The 18,379-nt window shown below is 48.5% G+C and overlaps 1 pseudogene; it reads right to left on the reverse strand.

Annotated features, from left to right (window-relative positions):
* Window positions 1-11,768: 11,768 nt before the first annotated feature.
* LOC112059569 (U2 spliceosomal RNA) lies at window positions 11,769-11,929 on the reverse strand (annotated as a pseudogene).
* Between the last annotated feature and the right edge of the window lie 6,450 nt (window positions 11,930-18,379).

Below are 18,379 nucleotides of genomic sequence, written 5' to 3' on the forward strand. Positions count from 1 at the left end.
ATTAACTTATTTCAAATCTATCTTTGTACGGCTTCTCTTTAGAGACCGAAGGGAGGTGGTACCCAGCAACAGGTAGCCTGGACAGAGTTGGTTCAAAAAGCAAGCACGCCTTTACATATCTTGTAAACCAGGGTTTACCAATTGCAGGACCTGGGTCTCACAGCCGTGCAAAAGCATCCATGGTGCACTAAACAGACCTGCTGACTCGGGTCTGCAGCTTGAGTCCACACTGCAAAATGACAGGGCTTGGACCAGAGTCTCAGCGTCTGACCACCTCCTAGCAAGGTTCTAGGACCTGGGTCTTGAGTGCTTGCTGAACCGAGTCAGACTGACTAGTGTGTAAATGGAAGGGGGTCTTGGACTCAAACCTGAGTCAGAGCCTTGGCTTAGTGTGGGGTGTAGGCATACTGTATGTATGTGTGTGGGGGGAGGAGGGTATGTCAGTATTTCCTTGTCTTCAGCTTTTAAAATGCCTCCCCTTAATGATGCAAGTTAAATGCCAGACCAGGTGACTGATAGCACTTCCACCTACACACCTTGCTTTGGAGGAGACGTGGTAGTCACCTGATGGTGTCTATTGCCTACGACATTACTCATCCCTCCTGACAGTCAGGACCGCCTTCTACAAGAAACCCAATTAGCGTTTGGGCAAGACAGCCGCTGGATGAGGTAGTGTCTTATTTGGTTCACTTGCAGTACAGCGAGAAGAGAGAGACCTTAGCCTTAGCTGCTGGGTTCACCCGGAGAGAACAGGTCATGCGTACGCACAAAGAGAGGAATACTCACCCCACAGTTCATGACAGCTTTGTGTACACACCCGACTGGATGGCATTAATCATCCGTCTGTCATGGATACACACGGCATCAACAGGATTTGAACGCAGATCCGAGTAGGCCTCAGGCTGCTTAGCATGTGAGACGGGAGTGGACCTGCTCAGTATTTTGTTGGGTCACCGAGGGAGAGGCTGGGTGTTTCTGGCAATGGTGTAAATCAGAGGTGGGCAAACTACAGCCCGCGGGCCATATCCGGCCCACAGGACCATCCTGCCCGGCCCTTGAGCTCCTGGCTGGGAGGCTAGCCCCCGGACCCTCCCTTGCAGCCATGCTGCCGCATGAGCATCGCTCTGGGAGGCGGGGCTGTGAGCTCCTGCCGAGCAGAGCGGCAGCGTGTCTAGCTCCGGCCTGGCGGCGCAGCTGCCAGACATGCTGCTCTGAGCGGCATGGTAAGGGGCCTGGGGCCGGTTGGATAAGGGGCGGGGGGCAGACAAGGAGCAGGGGGCGGTTGGATGGGGTGGAGGTTCTATGGGGGGAGGCGGGCTAGCAGTCAGGGGATGGGGAACAGCAGGGGTTGGATAGGCGTGGGGTCCCGGGGGGCCTGTCAGGGGCGGGGGTATGGATAGGGGTCGGGTGACTGGGAGCAGGGGGGGTAGAATAGGGGGTTGGGTCCTGGGGGGCGGTTAGGGGTGGGGGTCCCGGGAGGCGGCGGTTAGGGGACAAGGAGCAGGGGGGGTTGGATGGGTCAGGGATTCTGAGGGGGGCGGGAAGTGGGCAGATAGGGGACAGGGGCCTGGCTATTTGAGGAGGCACAGCCTTCCCTACCCGGCCCTCCATACAGTTTTGCAACCCCAATGTGGCCCTCGGGCCAAAAAGTTTGCCCACCCTGGTGTAAATCATTCAGTAGTGGCGCTCTGCCCTCTAAGTAGGTGTCAGACCCTTACCTCCACTTGGTGTCCTAAGGGTATAACTACACTGCAATAAAAAAAAAAAAAGCCAACACCAAATCTCAGAGCCTGGGCCAAGAGGCAGATCCAGTCACAGACTGGCATAACGTTGACTTCAGTGGGGTGATTTCAGCTTCACGCTGACATAACGGAGATGGGAATCTAGCGCTCAATGTGGCATAAGAGGGGCATCCCCAGTATGTGGCCTCTGGGAAAGGCCACTTTGGGCTACAGTCAACAGCTTCCTATAACAAGCTCAGGCATCAACCCCAAGCTGAGCCCTGCTCTCTGCATTCTGGGAGCAGGCATAGACGGTGTGGCTTAGTGGGTCAGGGCCTAATGAGCATACTGGCCTTAAGCCAGTCAGGGGTGGGGAACTCACCGATTCCAACCCTTATGACCTGGCTGGAAGAAATTTAGCTGTGAAACCCTCCTCTCTGTGGGTGTATGCATATTATGAGAAGATTGGAAGTTTAGCGCCTACATGCTCTGAGGGGGTCTGTTGGGGGATGGAGCTGTCCGAGAGGTTGGCATGGACATTTGTGTGTGTTGTACCAGAAAACAATTTTGCCCTGTCTAGGAATAGGATAGTCTCCTTTTAAATAGCGGTGCTCACTCTGTTCTGTTTGAGGATCTGCCAGGGCAGCAGTATGTACGTAGCTAAACCTTGCATGGTTATGTATAGCTAGTAAATGGTTATCTAGACACAGCAGTGTCTGTGGCTTCTTCATATTTTGCTTCTGTAAAGAGAAAAAAAACCAACAACGGGTGACCAGGACGGGGTAAGGCGGAATAGAGTGACTGGAGATGCCAAGTGAGACCGATCCAGTTGAAAATGATCTTTTGGCTCTGAGCGAGGGAAAAGTCCTGTTGGAGACGCCTACCCTTGTTGTCTGATGACTTTGGAAATGTCGTCTGTTGGGGTAGCGTGGCACTAATTAATCCTTCCGTTGGCTGCCTCAGCAGAGACCAAAGACTTACGTAGGCTATGAAGGCTGAACTGCTTTTTCTATCCTTCTAGGGTCGGGAGCTGATTTGCAGAATCTCTTGTTCAAAGCTCCAAATATTCTGCTCTCTAGAATAACTCGCCTCTGAGCTACAACTGTGCATGTATGTCTTCTTAAAAGGGCCAGATCCTTAGCTGGTGTCCATTGATAGAGCTCCATGGATTTCAATGGAGCCATGTGCCAATGTATACCACTTAGGGCTCTGCCCTGAAGGTGGTGTTGGCCATATCCAAACCCTAGGTGGCTTTGTTCCTTTCGAAAGATGTTAAGCAACAACTGCCGTGACAGAGGATTGGCTCTGGCTTGTCGGATGAGATTGTTGCCTCAGTGTTGCAGATATTGCTCCACATGCTTTCAGAAGTGTTTTTGTTTTTCCTCTGACTCACTAATAGTTGGGCTGCAGAAGAGCGGCTGCTTTCAGTGAGCTCACTGTGAGTTAGAGGTGCCATCGGAGAGATGGAGGGAGCCTGAAACAGCTGACTAACCTCCATGTCAGTCCCCCTGTTCTCTCTCCCCCGTCCCTCCACTAGCTTTCACATTCCTCCTCCAGACCAGTCTCCAATCCCTTACTCAGCCTGGACTCCAGACAAACCTCCATAGGGTCTGGGTGGGGGACAAGGTTGAGGGATGGTACATGGGACTAGCAGATTCCTTTTGCCAGGAAGGGAGAGCCATGCATGGAAGTTCCTCTCCGTGCGCAGAGGTAGGAGTGCAAGCCGGTCCATCTGCAGACCTCTCATGGATCCTTCTCATCACATAGCTGCAGATGCAGCTCCATAACTTGGCCAGCTACCCTGCCTGTGACCAGTGGTCTCAGTTGTGTCCATGGCCACCTGCTCTGCACTAGGCTCATGAACCTCTAATATCACCTCTGAACCGGATTTACCAGAGAAACAGACAAGGGTTCCATCCAGTCTGGTACCCAGTGACTAATATGGGATGTGTTAGAGGAAGATGTAAACATAGAAAACTCTGAAATACCTTATCAAAGGAGAAGATGGATTTGTTCCTGATCATCAGCTTATCCTTTGAAGCATGGAGACCAATAGCTCTTGGAAGTCTACCTAGCATAACTGTTGGTGCCATTTGTATAAATGCTGAATCCATTCCTTTGAAAACTCATTAAGCCATTTACCCTGTGGCATTGAGTGAACTGTCGCACTGGGTCTCTGAACGCTTCTCATAGTAAGACAAGAGATATTCCTAGTCATCATTTAAGAGACTGTATCCGGCACCTAACACAGCGGAGTCTTGGTCCGTGACTGCAACTCCTAATAGCTACAACAATAAAAAAAATCTAAAACCTTGGCAGTGTAAGTATTATTATGGCCCACATCCTGAGATCCTTGACCCAGATATTCAAAAGGGACTAGTGACTTTGGGGCTCAACTTGGACTCTCTAAGGGGCCTGTTTTTCGGAGGGAGGATGGGGTGGAGCAGGCCTCTGTATCTCCAGTTGAGCGCCCAAAACCACGAGTCACTTTTGAAAAATCTAGCTCATTCTCTCTGGCAAAATGCCCATTGGATGGACCCCGTTTTTGCTCTTGATTAAATAGATAGAAGGAAACCCCCTGGCTTAAATACGTACTTGGGACTGACATCAGTGAGAATGAGAGAACGGTCTTGTCCTGCCGACTCCAAATGGAGTTGGCTTGAGTTGCGAATTGCTGGAACGTGGATGTATGAAAATAAACCTTTTGATCTCTCAGCTAGAGAGAGTGCATGCATACCGCTAATTAACTCTGGCTTCAGTCAGATGTGTTCAGAATTAAACAGGGGCATTAGTGGAATGGCACAAAGGTTGTATACAGAAGAAACCTTTTGTTTTATTTACTATAGAGGTTCTGAAGCTTTCTGCAAGAGGTTTTAGTCAATTGTATCCAATGGGATTTCTTAACACTGACCCAGGCCACTCATTCAACTTCAGCATTAGCTCCGTTTATTCCTGATCAGTAATGCTGTTATGTAGTCAGGTTCTGGCTTGTGCTTAGGGCAGGATCATTTAAATTAGCTAAAGGATCTCTCTGTAGCTTCACTTTGATGATCAATTGCAGGCATTTGGAATTTTCTTTCCCCAGAGGTACCCGCAGAATCAAAGGGGTGTGGACTAAAATGAGAAGAAGGGGTGTGGTCTAAACACTAACCTGGGAGCCAGGAGCTAACAGTGCTTCTGGTACTGATTTTCCTTTTTGGCCAAGAGCAAGTCATTTAAGCTCACACTTCCATAGCGGTCCATTCATTTTTATTGTCTCCCTTTCTGAGGACCCAACTTGAGATTCAATAAAGGGATTTCATATTGACCACCCCAAAATTGAAGGATCTAAATTGAGTTGCAATGGCAGAAAATGTTGGCCTGGGTGCCTCTGCCTCAGTTTCCCCATCTGTAAAATAGGGAGAATATCACTTGCCTACCTCACATGGGGTTGGCATGATGAATAGCTTTATGCTTTGAATTCTAGCCATTTATGTGGCTTCAAAGAGTTTGGTTGCCTCATGTGCTTGCAATATTTAGGATCGGGAAGTTACTGTTTTACATTTTTGTTGTTGTGAGGGGCACTGGGTCCCCCCCCCATCCCCACACACACCACTACTGGATCAGTTATTGGGGATCTACTGTTGGGGATCCACTATGCCTATCTCACATGATTAACTGCCTGTACTTTCATTGTACTCTGATTCCACTGAAGAATGTCCCTTGCCTCTACAAACAACCTACAGTCTGTCTGTGGGCAACACATCTGGAGGGAAGCTGGACTGAAAAGAGCCCTTGTCCTCCAACACTTGGTTTATACCATAATCCCTGATGCTTTGTGGAGACATGCAAAAATACAGCTGGAATTGAAGGGTTTTTTTTCCCACCGACACCATTGTGGTTAGCTCTGCTGAATGGGCAGCGAGATAGTTTAGCTGCAGAATGGAAATGTTCTGTTAGGGAAAGACAATCAGACAAGGTCCGGATAGGACATAGGAACGCCCATTCTGGATCGGACTGGTGAGCTCAATTTCTGTTCATCTTTTGTGGAGGAAGAATAAAACCGTTAAATGGGCGCATCTTGGATTTAAAAATAACAGGACCAGATCCTTGGTCAGTTCAGTATTGGCTTGGCCACGCCTGTTTATGCCGCTGTAGATTAGGTCCCCTGATTTGCATGCGCATTAGCAAGCTGCCATGAGAGGCAGCATGGTCTAGTAGACGGAGCACTAGACTGGAGAATTGAGTTCTATTCCCCATTCTGTCACTGACCATGGCTAAGTGACATCCCCTCTCTGTATCTTTTTCTCCCTTCCAGGGGCGGCTCTAGCTTTTTTGCCGCCCCAAGCATGGCAGGCAGGCTGCCTTTGGCGGCATGCCTGCGGGAGGTCCGCCTGTCCCGCGGCTTCAGCGTACCAGCCGCCGAATTGCCACCAAATCCACGGGACCGGCGGACCTCCCGCAGGCATGCCGCCGAAGGCTGCCTGACTGCCGCCCTCACAGGGACCAGCAGGGTGCCCCCCGCAGCTTGCCGCCCCAGGCACGCGCTTTGAGCGCTGGTGCCTGGAGCCGCCGCTGCTCCCTTCTACAGTCTTTTTTAGACTGTAATCTCCTTGGGGAAGAGACTGTCTCCTGTGGTGTCAGTACAGCACTTGGCATGATTGGGCTCTGGTCCTAATGAGGACTTCTAGGCACTGCCATCATACGACAGATAAATTGCCAATGCAGCCATTGTTGCAAAGTTTCGGCTCCCCTGCTACATGAGTGAGACGACACTGCGTTGTTCGGTGACATGCATTCAAAGCGGGCCTTGTAGCAGTGAGGACACTTTACGCCCACTCTCGAGAGATCCAAACGTGGCAGCAAAGCTCCCCTGCTTTTGAAATGAAAGCAAGCAGCAGCCACGTCTAAAGGAAACCCACATGTTGGCAAACCACTAGGCGGAAACACAAACAAAATGACACTGCAATTATCTGCTGCCAATCTCCTCCTCTACGTGCTGCGAAACTTGGCTCCCGGGCTGACTCTCGTCCTGCTTTAAAACGTAAAACTATTTTTAAACTGGCTGAATCATTTTTTGAAGCTGGCGCTCGGCCCAAAATAGATCCACTTCTTGGCGTCTGAGACAACCTAAGCACGCTGGCCAAATTCCAGTCTGGGGAATCGCATCGTGCCTACCTAAAAACTCTGTTCCCATGGTTTCACTCAAGAGGGTATTTCTCTGGCCTTGGGAGTTGTGTGGTGTCTGAGATAAAGATGCGGTTGGGACGGTTGCTTCACAAACGCATAGTAAGATGGTGCTGGCAATCTATGGGCTTGCTTCTGTAGACACTTCCGTACTTGTATCTTGCTGGAGTCTTGCTCAGGTCCTGTGATCAAGAAAGTGCTTCGATGGGACATTAGCATGTGCCAGACAGAGATGTGCTTTCCTGCATCAGGGCTCCGGTGAACATTCCTCTCCAGGCTCAAATGGGGAACACGGTGATTTAGACCCCAAATGACAGAGACAGACATTCATGCAAAAAAACGGAAATATCTTTGGGATTCCCTTTTCTTGCGTCAATAACTCTCCATGACTTCTGTTTGTCTCTCTTTCTGAGTGGGACGCCGGGGTGAAATCCTAAATCTGTGTGGGGCCTTGGAACGGCGAGACCCTTCAAACGAGGGTCATTGGAGACTCCTGTGGAAATGAGTACAGGATTGGGCCCTAATTTAAGACTGAAGGGTGTAACAAGCCATGCGGGAGGGAAGATTAGGGTAATGGAGATGGGAATTCATAGGTTAGCCATGGGCCTGAGGCGATGCTCATCAAAGTTAAGACTCCAAGAGCTCTGGATCAGGCCCCAGGAGCACAACTAGTTAGTCTTGAATCACCTGAGTCATGAATCAAAAGTCAGCGGCTGTTTGGGTCTGTGGATCGGATCTAGTCCCAGCTCTGCTCCTGCCCTGCTGTGACCTTAGGTAAATCCCCGCCCCTCTCTGCCTCAGTTTCCTCTCACACCCTTTATCTAGAGTGTTACCAGTGATGCTGGGCATCTGACACCTTGGACATTCAGGTGGGTCAAAGGCTGGAGGCCTGATCTGTGCACCTCCATGTACCGACTGATCCAATTGGCTTTTGAGGGAGATCAGCATTCTGCTGGGTTAGGTCAGTGTCCAATAACTCCGCTTAGTGTTGAGACATTGAGAACACATTAGCAAGTGCTTATGCAGCCAGGTAGAAAGGGAGAATCTCTCTGCATAGACCACTGGGCTGGAAAGACAAGAGGCGTGAGGTTGTGTTTGCAGTGGTGGGCTTTGGACAAATTGTCTTCCTTCTCTGCTAACCATCTTGGCCCACCTTTTGGGCAGTGGTGTGAGATCTACAGATGGACAATCTGGATCAGAGCTGTGCACTATTAGTGTAACAAATGCAGGAGCTTCTCCTGAAATGTGCTCATCTCAGTCTTCCTCTTGGAATATTAAAGCCTATCAGCAGATGCCCCTTTAAAAGAGAAGTAAGTAGGGTCGGAGCCGCCCGGTGGTAAAGCGATGGAGCACATAGCACGGATTTACAATGCATGAGTCACTTTTACAAGGGTTGTTTTTCACACCGCATCAGCAGGCCCCACGTGCATCTGGTATGCAATCAGGAAGTGGCGGTTTACAAGAATTGATGAGGCTTTTTCTTCTAGAAACAAACAGCATCAGCTGATTTCAAAGAAATGACTGAGGAAGGACTGGGAGCCCTCTATAATGGCACAAGAGGTTGTTTACAGTAACAATACCTAGCTCACAGCCTTTTTCAATGGTAGATCTCAAAGCGCTCCACGAAAGAAGTCAGTATCATTATCCCTATTTTACAGATGGGGAGACTGAGGCCCCGGGGGAGGACATGCAGTGAATTGGCCAAAGTCACCCAACAGGAGAGCTGGGACTAGTCTCAGTCATGTGTGTTATCCACTAGGCCATACTGTCTCCCTTAAAAATGTCTTGTTCCACAGAGCAGGTGTGAGGGATGAATGGGCCATTTTTGCCTAGTCACCCTAGAGAAGCTCACTGAAGCCAAGTGGAACTTGGGTGGCACTGGTGTAACTAAGAGCAGAACATGGTCTAACGTCGGCCTTCGGGGGTGATAGTTACAAGGAAGCAGAGAGTCCTGCTCCCTCTTGATGCTCCTGGCCATGACTTTGGCTCATCCAAAGCCGAGACCCGAGCCCAGCGATATTTTTTGGCCAAAACTTTTTTTGCTGAAACATGCAAATTCTGGTCGTCTGAAACATTTCAAGAATTCATGTTGATTTTTGGCAAATGGTTTTTGTTTTTTAAATGGGGCTAAGATCACAAAACAGAGCAGGTAATGCGAGGGCATTCACCTGGGAGGGGGTGATCGGGGCTCAAGTCCCTGCGTCAGAAGAGGGGTTCAAACCTGGGTCACCCCATCCCAGGCGGAGGCGGTGTTTGTGTCACTGCCACCAGTGGTGGGGGTGCCACCTCGATTTTATGAATCTAGCCCAAACTTTCATTTGTTTCATTTAAAAAAAAAAAAGGTTTAAACGCCCCAAATTGAAACAAAACATTTTGGTTTTGATCTGAAATGAATTTTTTTCTCACATTCTGAGTCACCGAAGTCTGAAATTTCAGTTCAGGGTTGAACCAAAGCAAACTTTTGATTTTATTTCATTTTGTTTTTTCAGAACGGCTAGTGAACTGGGAAAAAAAACAGTTGTTCACAGAGCTCTAGTTAAGCCAGTTCCTAAAGAATCCATCCCAGGGCCAGGGCCTTATCTGGGGTAAATCAGCACAGCTCTATGAAGTTAAGTGGATTTGCACCCACTGAGTATTTTGCCCTTCTTTTTTGAGTGACGTTTCAGAGGGCTGTTTTCTATCCAATTTCCCTTCCCAAGTTTGAAGCAGACTGGTATCTGGCTTGAATTACAGCTGTGAGATTGAGCCCACATGCTGTCTGAGATCTTGGAAAGTCTTCCTGTTAAATTCTCCTAGCCTCTTTATAAGTTTCTAGGGCACTAGCACTGTCTATTAGTCAGACACATTCTGTACTGTTCCATCAGTCTATGAAATATCTCATCTCGCCTGTAAAATCCCCAGCTGCATAAGCTACTTGGCCAAATGAAAACGAATCAATGACGTTTGGTTTGGAAAAGTTCCCATGAAGGCACTTAGACCTGGATCCACAAAAGTACTTACCCCCAGATGTAGGCACCTAAGTCCCATTTTTAGGCTCCATTGCTATCCACAAAACCTTGTAGGCGCCTAAACTCACTCGGACCGAAACAGACAGAATAAAAGTTCCCTCAACACCCGTGTTCCTGCTCGCTATGTATCCAGCACAATCATCTGCTAGTAACAACTTCTGGGGAAAGCTGGTAGGAAAACAAAATAGCAACCCTATGGGGAGATTCTGACATTTTGAAATTTTGTTTTTGTTCCAAATTGTGTGTGGGGGAAAAATAATCAGAAGTTGGAAACATAGCAGAATGGGAATTCCAAAAAATGTTGATTCTGAAGCTTTTTGATAAGGTAAAACCATTATAATAGCAAATATTCAATATATTTTATATATGGAACATTATAATTATTATAAGTCAGAACAATTTGTTTTTACCTTGATTAAACAATTAATTTCCATCTAAGCTGACGTGTTCCCCTGAAAGGGTTACATTTGAACAAAACTGCATTTTCCAATGGAAAGCAGCTCCATCAACATTTTTCGACTCTCTCTACTTCTGGGCAGGAATGACCCAGGCTACTAATCAAACTGGAGATTAGGGGTCAGATTCTTCTAATTTACATCACCGTAATTCAGCTAACTTGGAAAAATGCTGGTGAAGGAGGAGCAGAATAAGCCCTTGGAGGTCAAACAATGCTTTGCACTCTTGGAGTCATAGAGTTTAAGTCCAGAAGGGACCACTATATCATCTATTCTGACCTCCTGTCTGTCACAGGCCATCGACGCCACCCAGCACCTGCTCACTAACCCAATATCTGCAATGAGACCAAATTATTACAGCCCACAGGAGACTAGAGAATTATGTGCCACAGGCAGAGAGTAGGAGAGACTGAGGTGCCCCAGTGCTCGAGGACCCTGCAATGGCAAGGAAGTGATTGTGAATCCTGGCAAGTGACCCACACCCAGCAGAGGAAGGTTAAAAAAAACCACTCAAGGTCACTGCCTGGGGGACAAGTCCTTCCCGACCCCACATATGGCGATCAGTTAGACCCTGAGCATGTGAGCGAGAACCAGCCAGCCAAGCATCTCAGAGAAAGAATGCTCGGTACCACCTCAGAGCTTTGGCCCACCCCATCCAGTGTCCCATCTCCAGTCGTGGCCATCCCTGATGCTTCAGAGGAAGGAGATGGGGAACAAAAACAGCATACATTGGAGGGGGGGATACTTTCCTGACCCCTTCCAGTGGCCAGCTGAACCCCTGAATCATGAGCTTTTAGGAACACAAGACATAACCTCAGGGTTCTCAAAGCCCTCCTAGCCCTAGAGCTGGGTTGAGGAGACTAATCCAAACTAGTAAGACCCTGATGCAGCAAAGCGCTTAAGCACTTGCTTCACTTTAAGCATGTGGGTAATTCCATTCAAGTCAAACATGATCTTAAGCCCTGCTCCAGCAAAGTGCTGAAGTTAAGACCAAGGATGGCATTAGAGGGATTGTTTTAGAGTGGTACAAGTGAGCGTATCTAGAAGCTAGGGGATGAAAGGGAGCAAAGGATGATGAAAACTGAACTCAACATGTTCTTGACAGTGAGATCTGCAAGGTCATAGAGCAGAATGCCAAGCACTTGGAAACCCCACTGCTAAGACATGCAAGAGTTGACACGAGGACACACACAATTTAGCGTGGTCGTATATATGAATAGAGTAGTATCTCTTTAAATAGTTTGAGTTCCTTAGTGGCACTCACCACTTACCATGTTCCGTGTTCTGGATGCCACCAGAAACTAGTCCAAGCCAGCTATATACATCATGCTGGCTGGATCATGTTAATAATCATTACCAAACCAACATCTTCACAGGGAAACGCTTTCTGTTTTTTTAAACAGAAGAGTCTCCCCAAAAGGAGATGCACCATTCCCGGAGACACTGCAATACCAAGTCAATGCATGGGGTGGACAGAGCAAGCTCCTACTCCAGCCCCCTGTTTCAAAAATAAATTTAATATACAGTTCTCAAATAAAGGACATTTTCTTTGTGTAGAGGAAACATGATTATTTGGGATCCAGCTCTGCCCAGGCCGTTCCTGCATCTTGTTAGTTGTCATCTCTTGCTCTTTACCCAAAGGTGCAATCTTGCACTGTCTGAGAGAAAGATGGATAGGTTCTGTTAGGATCTAGTCCGTTCTAATCCCAACGGCTGCTCATTTTTGTGTTTAAGTATGGGGCCGGATGCCCAGAAGTGCAGCCCAGTCAACGGGGACATGTTGATTTACATCACCTGATGATCTGTCCCCTGGTCTCTGAGCCGGACTAAAAACTGAACCTCAAACATGCCCCTCTCCAATTACCCCAACCTTACGTTTGGCAGAAATTTGTTATCTGTCGTAGCTGAATGTCTGGATGAAACTGCTTTCAGAGGGAAGTGGTTAGGCCCCATGTACTTGCATTCAAATGAGCACAAGCAGTGCAGCAGTTGGGTTCCTGTGTTGCCTTTCGTGAGCGGATGGAAAGAACCCCCGTTTTCAAATTTGGTGCTTTCCTGGTGAACTCTCAGCACCACAGAGCGTAATCTGACGAAGGATCACTCTGAAGCATGCACTCTGCAGTGCAGCGGCATTATGTAAGGAAAGAGGGCAATGCCAACCTACAGCCATCTGTCATCATTCTATAAATACACCGTGTGCAGAGTAAATGCACAACACCCGAGCTGCTTAGCGATTCCCATCCAGTCTCGCCCAGTGCTCTGGCTGGCAGCAGCCTGTGGGAATGTGCCATAGCTTGGGTTATCTGGACTCCATTTGAGCTCTCTTCTTTGCCAGCTCTGCAACGTTTCTGCAACCTCAGCTCCAGAAGTTGGGGGTGGTTTAGATCTGGGGGTCTGATCCTGTCTTGCCTTTGTACCAACGTAATGGGCCCGAAATCTAGTCTTGCTTCATTTCAAATGGGACTCCCAAGAGAACAGGCCCAACTCTCTTCACCTACAGCAGTGTAAATGGGGTGTGTCAGCAGGGCCACGTTCTGATGGCAGTTACGCTGGAGTAATCCGGGAGTAACTCTGTTGAAGTCAATGAGGTCACTCTGGATTTACATGGGTGCATCTGTGAGCAGCATCTGACCTAAGGGAGTCACCGCAGGGTATGTGAGATCAGAACTGGCTCTGGATGTATAGAATACAGAGGGCTGCATGGTGGCTGGATGATTGGCACTGCCACTGGCAGCTTTACAGAGGATGCCCGTACTTGCAAAAAGAAGGGCTTTTCCAGCATAAGTGCCATCTCCTCAATGGGATTTAGGCCCATGCTTAAAGTTGGTGCTTTTGCGAATTGGTGCCTATGTACCCCATGGAACAGCCAACCTTTTGTTTTAAAGAATGGCCACGGTAAGCAAAGTAACTGGTCATAGGGCAACTTGTTACCCCACAGAACTGTTTCCTCAATGGCATTCTGCTCTGACACTAGCATAACGTGGTCCCCTGCCCCAAGTGAGAGCCCGAGCCACAAACCGGAGACCCCTCTCCCAATTCTTCATGTGTGCCTGCGTGATCCCAGCACCTGCAGCAAATATTGACCTGCCTTCCCCTGCTCACTCCTGGGAAGGGGGCACTATGGAGATCCATGCATTTCTGGGGGTGCAAACATTGGAAAATGTCCCTTTATCCCTTGGCAGCTGCACCTGCTTTTTAATAAGCACTTGCCAGCCTCTGGCATTAATAACCCCAAGCATCAGCAGTTAAGGGTATCTGGGCAAAACATGAAATATGGCCAGGTTCTGTGATAGAAAAGACCTGAATGGAGCTGAGCACTAATGGGATTCAAGACTGAAAGGAAAGGTGAACAAAAAGCGGTGAGCACACTATAAGTAGAGTAGGAAACCCACGTAGAGTGGGAAAATGCAAAGCCAGAAGAGATCCTGGGATTTGTTCCAAGCAAAAAAAATGTGTCCTTTTGGCCCCGGCCACTTGTTAAATGCCTCTCTAGTGGTTTATTTGTTTCTGGCAACATGCCACTTTTCCACCCCTCATTTGTTGGGATGGTGCAACCCTTAGCAGACTCTGGAGCAGACCTGAGACTGCGCTAAGCTCTCACTGCTGGCTAACACAGTCCCCTAGGTGACTTGGTAAGCATTGTGGGGTGGACTCTGACCATGCCCCTGCACTGGGTGGGCACTAGCAGTGGATGGTGTAGATCCAACTTTGTACCATCCCATAATTCTCCGATGCAGGAGGGAATTGCCAGCTGGGCCTTTAAAGTTGTTTTAAGTCACCTTTGGGTCATCAGTAATGTGGATCTGGGCTGTTCGAGGCAAGAAATATTTCAAAGGAGAGAAACCTCTTGTAATGGGGCTGGGCATTTCCATTGATTTGTTGTAAGTTGGTATTTAAGAACTGTGCTGTTAATTTCCAACTGGGTCCTATGCACTAAGAATATCTGCTTAGCTCCTGTGTGGTGCCTGAGCTGAGCTGAGAAATGACCTTATAGGCAAAAAAAGCTGGAAGCCGATGTTTTCTGATGGTTTTGCCTGATAAAGGTCCAGAGCTAGAGAGACTTCAACCAGCTGATGGTCTGGCCCAGTGTGTTTTCTATGCCTTGCTCGGAGCCATGAAAATGTGAAGCCCTCTATGAAATGGTGAGCTTAAGCTCTTGAGCTTGGAAGCGTCTGTAAAGCCAGATTTGATGGCGGGGCAAATGCAATATGCTAGAGGAATAATGGTGAGTTCTTTCCAAAGGTTCTAGCAAAGTGTTTACCCAGGGCTGGGTGAATACCGTGGCGTGACAAAGAAAACAGAGCCCTGCCCTGCACACCGAGTGTGTGGTGAACTCGCCAGATCTGACCCAACCCCATCTTTTCCCAACTGCAGCGAATGTAGTAACCTAAAAACAATTGCTTCCACCCCAGAGTTAACTTCACAGCTCGGTATCCTGATGCTTCTTCTGTAGAGAAGTGTTCAGAGTTACTTTCAATACTGGGCCAAATTCTGCTCTTTGTTACAGCTGTATGACGCTGGAGTGGCTTCCTTGGCTATCCTGGATTTACTTCATTCTAAATAGGAGCAGAATTTGGCACTCTCATATAATATATATAATATCTCTAAAGCTATGGGGAGTGGGGAATCGCTCTGCTCTTCATGATCCAGATTCTGATCTCAGTTATACCAATGTGAATCCATTGACTGACACGAATCAATCAGGAGTTGCACCAATGTAAGTGAGCTCAGAACTTGGCAGGGTGCGTGTAACTCCCCATCGAAGGACCTTTGAATTTACACATTAAAACAGAGGAGAACGGACTCCTGGCACACAACTGATTGCGGCTATATTCATTTCCCAACAAAAATCTGTTTTTTATTAATGTGGTTCCATTCTTATAATTTGTGAGTGGGGGTGGGTTGTCTGCTTGTTTTTTCCCTTGAAGTGAAAACACAATTCTTGCAGAGACCCCAGCAGATTTTCAAACGTGATGGCAAATTTGAAATTGGTGAGAGGACTGGGCGCGAAGTCCTGAAACTACAGAATAGTTGCAGACTTTTGCATAATCCTGTGCAAAAACTCAGGACGGCTCACATGTTGAGTGGCTTGCCCTTCAGAGCTTTGAAGGGATATTCCCAGCTCCCAGACTCCAAAACTGAATCAGCACCCCCAAATTCAGAGATGAAGAAGAATTTTTCATGTGTCTTCTAGTTTTTAAACTTGAGGGTGCATTTGGGCACTGGTGCACTGGTGGCACAGAATAGTCTAGTCTTCTGAAGGCTGTAATGATCTGGTCTCATTTCGGTTGGTGGGTTTAGTGTGCAGCTGCTGGGTGGGGTTGGAGGCCTTTAGAATCATAGAATATCAGGGTTGGAAGGGACCTCAGGGGGTAGGGTGACCAGACGTCCCGATTTTATCGGGACTGTCACGATGTTTACTTGTTTGTCCTGCGTCCCGACCGATGTTCAGTCGGGACACGAATTGTCCCGATATTTTGCCTTCCAGCGCACAAGCAGAGGGGGTTCGCGACCCCCCCGCCCCAACTCCACCCCGGCCCCACCCCGACTCCACCCCCTTCCTCCCCCATTGGATCCCCCCAAATGCCCGCCCTTGTCCCGCCCCCAGCCCCGACCCCTCTCTGCCCCATTGGATCCCTCCCCAAATCCCCACCCTGGCCCCGCTTCTTCCCCAAGCATGCTGCATTCCTCCCCCGTCTCTCCCAGGCTTGCGCTAATCAGCTGTATGGCGGCACAAGTGCTGGATGGAGGGGGGAGAAGCAGGATGTAGCAGGAGGCGGAGCGGAGGTGAGCTGATGTGGGGGGGCAGGGCGTGGAGCTGCTGGTGGGTGCTCAGCCCCCACCAATTTTTCCTATGCTCCGGTGGCTCTTGGTTTTTTTTTTTTGCTCCGCCGGCACCCCACCACCCCCCGCATCCCAATATTTCACGTCTCTCATCTGGTCACCCTATGGGGCGTCATCTAGTCCAACCACCTGCTCAAAGCAGGACACAATCCCCAACTAAATCATCCCAGCCAGGGCTTTGTCAAGCCAGGGCTTAAAAACCACCTGCCTAGGTAACCCATTCCAGTGCTTCACCACCCTCCTAGCGAAAAAGTTTTTCCTAATATCCAACCTAAACCTCCCCCACTGCAACTTGAGATCGTTGCTCCTTATTCTGTCATCTGCCACCACTGAGAACAGCCCAGCTCCATCCTCTTTGGAACCCCCTTTCAGGTAGTTGAAAGCAGCTATCAAATCCCCCCTCACTCTTCTCTTCTGCAGACTAAACAATCCCAGTCCCCTCAGCCTCTCCTCATAAGTCATGTGCTCCAGCCCCCTAATCATTTTTGTTGACCTCCACTGGACTCTTTCCAAATTTTCCACATCCTTCTTGTAGTGTGGGGCCCAAAACTGGACACAGTGCTCCAGATGAGGCCTCACCAATGTCGAATAGAGGGGAATGATCACATCCCTCGATCTGCTGGCAATACCCCTACTTATACAGCCCAAAATGCTGTTAGCCTTCTTGGCAACAAGGGCACACTGTTGACTCATATCCAGCTTCTCGTCCACTGTAACCCCCAGGTCCTTTTGTTTTACAGGAGGTCGGACCGGGTGATCTGGTGGTCTCCTCTGGCCTGTGACACTCGGATCAGATTTTCCAGTTTTCCTCTGCAATGATGAAGGCTAGAATTGTGCTGAGATTGTCACATGGTAACATGACTGCTGTAGCCGGGGCTTTAAGATGACATCAAGTATTATGAGCCTTGTTATAACATTTAGCCTTGTCGACACTGCTAGAAGGGCATTTAGCTCGCAATGCACATCCTTGGGCTGTCAGTGCTTTGGTATGGTTTCATTGAGTAGCTACCCTGATTCTTATTAGGGTGAGAGCAGAATCCGGCTTTTTATCTGCTTGTTTCAGTGGTGGGTGGTTCCTTGCATGCTGCCAGCTGTGAGGCTCTCAGTTTCCTGAGCCCGGCTCTCATTATTGAGTGCACCAATTGCACCCCTAGTTTTTGCACACACCTCTGGATACTTGGGCACACAACTGTCTACATAAGTTAGGTGCTGCAGTCCTGTGCATGCAGTCATGGGCACCTGGCTCCGATATGGTTAGGGGCAGCAGTAACAGCACAGGGAAGGAGAGGTCAATTCTGGGAACCAAATGGAGGTGTCTAACAAGTTCTAAGTTCTAAACTTGACATCACCATGATGGACAACATTCTTCTTTTTACTGATGACCAGATACTGGCTTCCCTATTCCTTTAAATGCTGTCAGCCTCTTTGTTTTTCTCCCAGGATGTGCTCTCATGTGAGTAATATTTATCAGACAGACACACTCAATCTGTGGTTTTTAGCCATGCATCTGTGGTCCATACTTGGATGGGAGGCTTCTAAAGGTAGCCCCGGTTATTGCCGGAAGTGGTGTTGCTGACTCAAGCACAGAGGAATCTCCCATTGGAGTCTGAGGTGAACCAGTGTCCAATTATTTAAGAGCTGCTCTGAAACCCAGGCCACTAGCTTTCATAGAATCATAGAATATCAGGGTTGGAAGGGACCTCAGGAGATCATCTAGTCCAACCCCTCTCCCCCCACCCCCATTTGTCACTCCCCAATGTTATAAAATGGGAACAATAAAATTTGCCTGGTTCAAAGGGAACCTGTGAGAAGAGCTCAGTGATTTTTTTTCGGCAAATAAATTTCATCCAGTTCTAGTTCTGAGGCCAATAGGTTTGCAGATGGCTCGGAGAAGTGCTGGAGAAGCTGCTAAGCTCTCTGTCCACTCAGTATCCTGAGCATGTCATCCATTTACACGAAACGTGCCCAGTTCTCCTAGAAGGGCTGAAAAAGCCTCTAAACAATTGGATGACGCTTAGTTGCTCTACTTCAGGGCAGGCCAATCAGATGCTACTTCCGCATACTGTCTACACCTGTTCTAGTGACAGGAGATACCACACTCCTTGCAGCAATCACACTAATTATAGAAAATGGGCATTGCCATAAAACTTAAAGCAGAGAGCACAAAATGCCAGGCACGCCTTAA

This window comes from Chrysemys picta, chromosome 2 (genome assembly GCF_011386835.1).
Source record: "Chrysemys picta bellii isolate R12L10 chromosome 2, ASM1138683v2, whole genome shotgun sequence".
NCBI lineage: Eukaryota > Metazoa > Chordata > Testudines > Emydidae > Chrysemys > Chrysemys picta.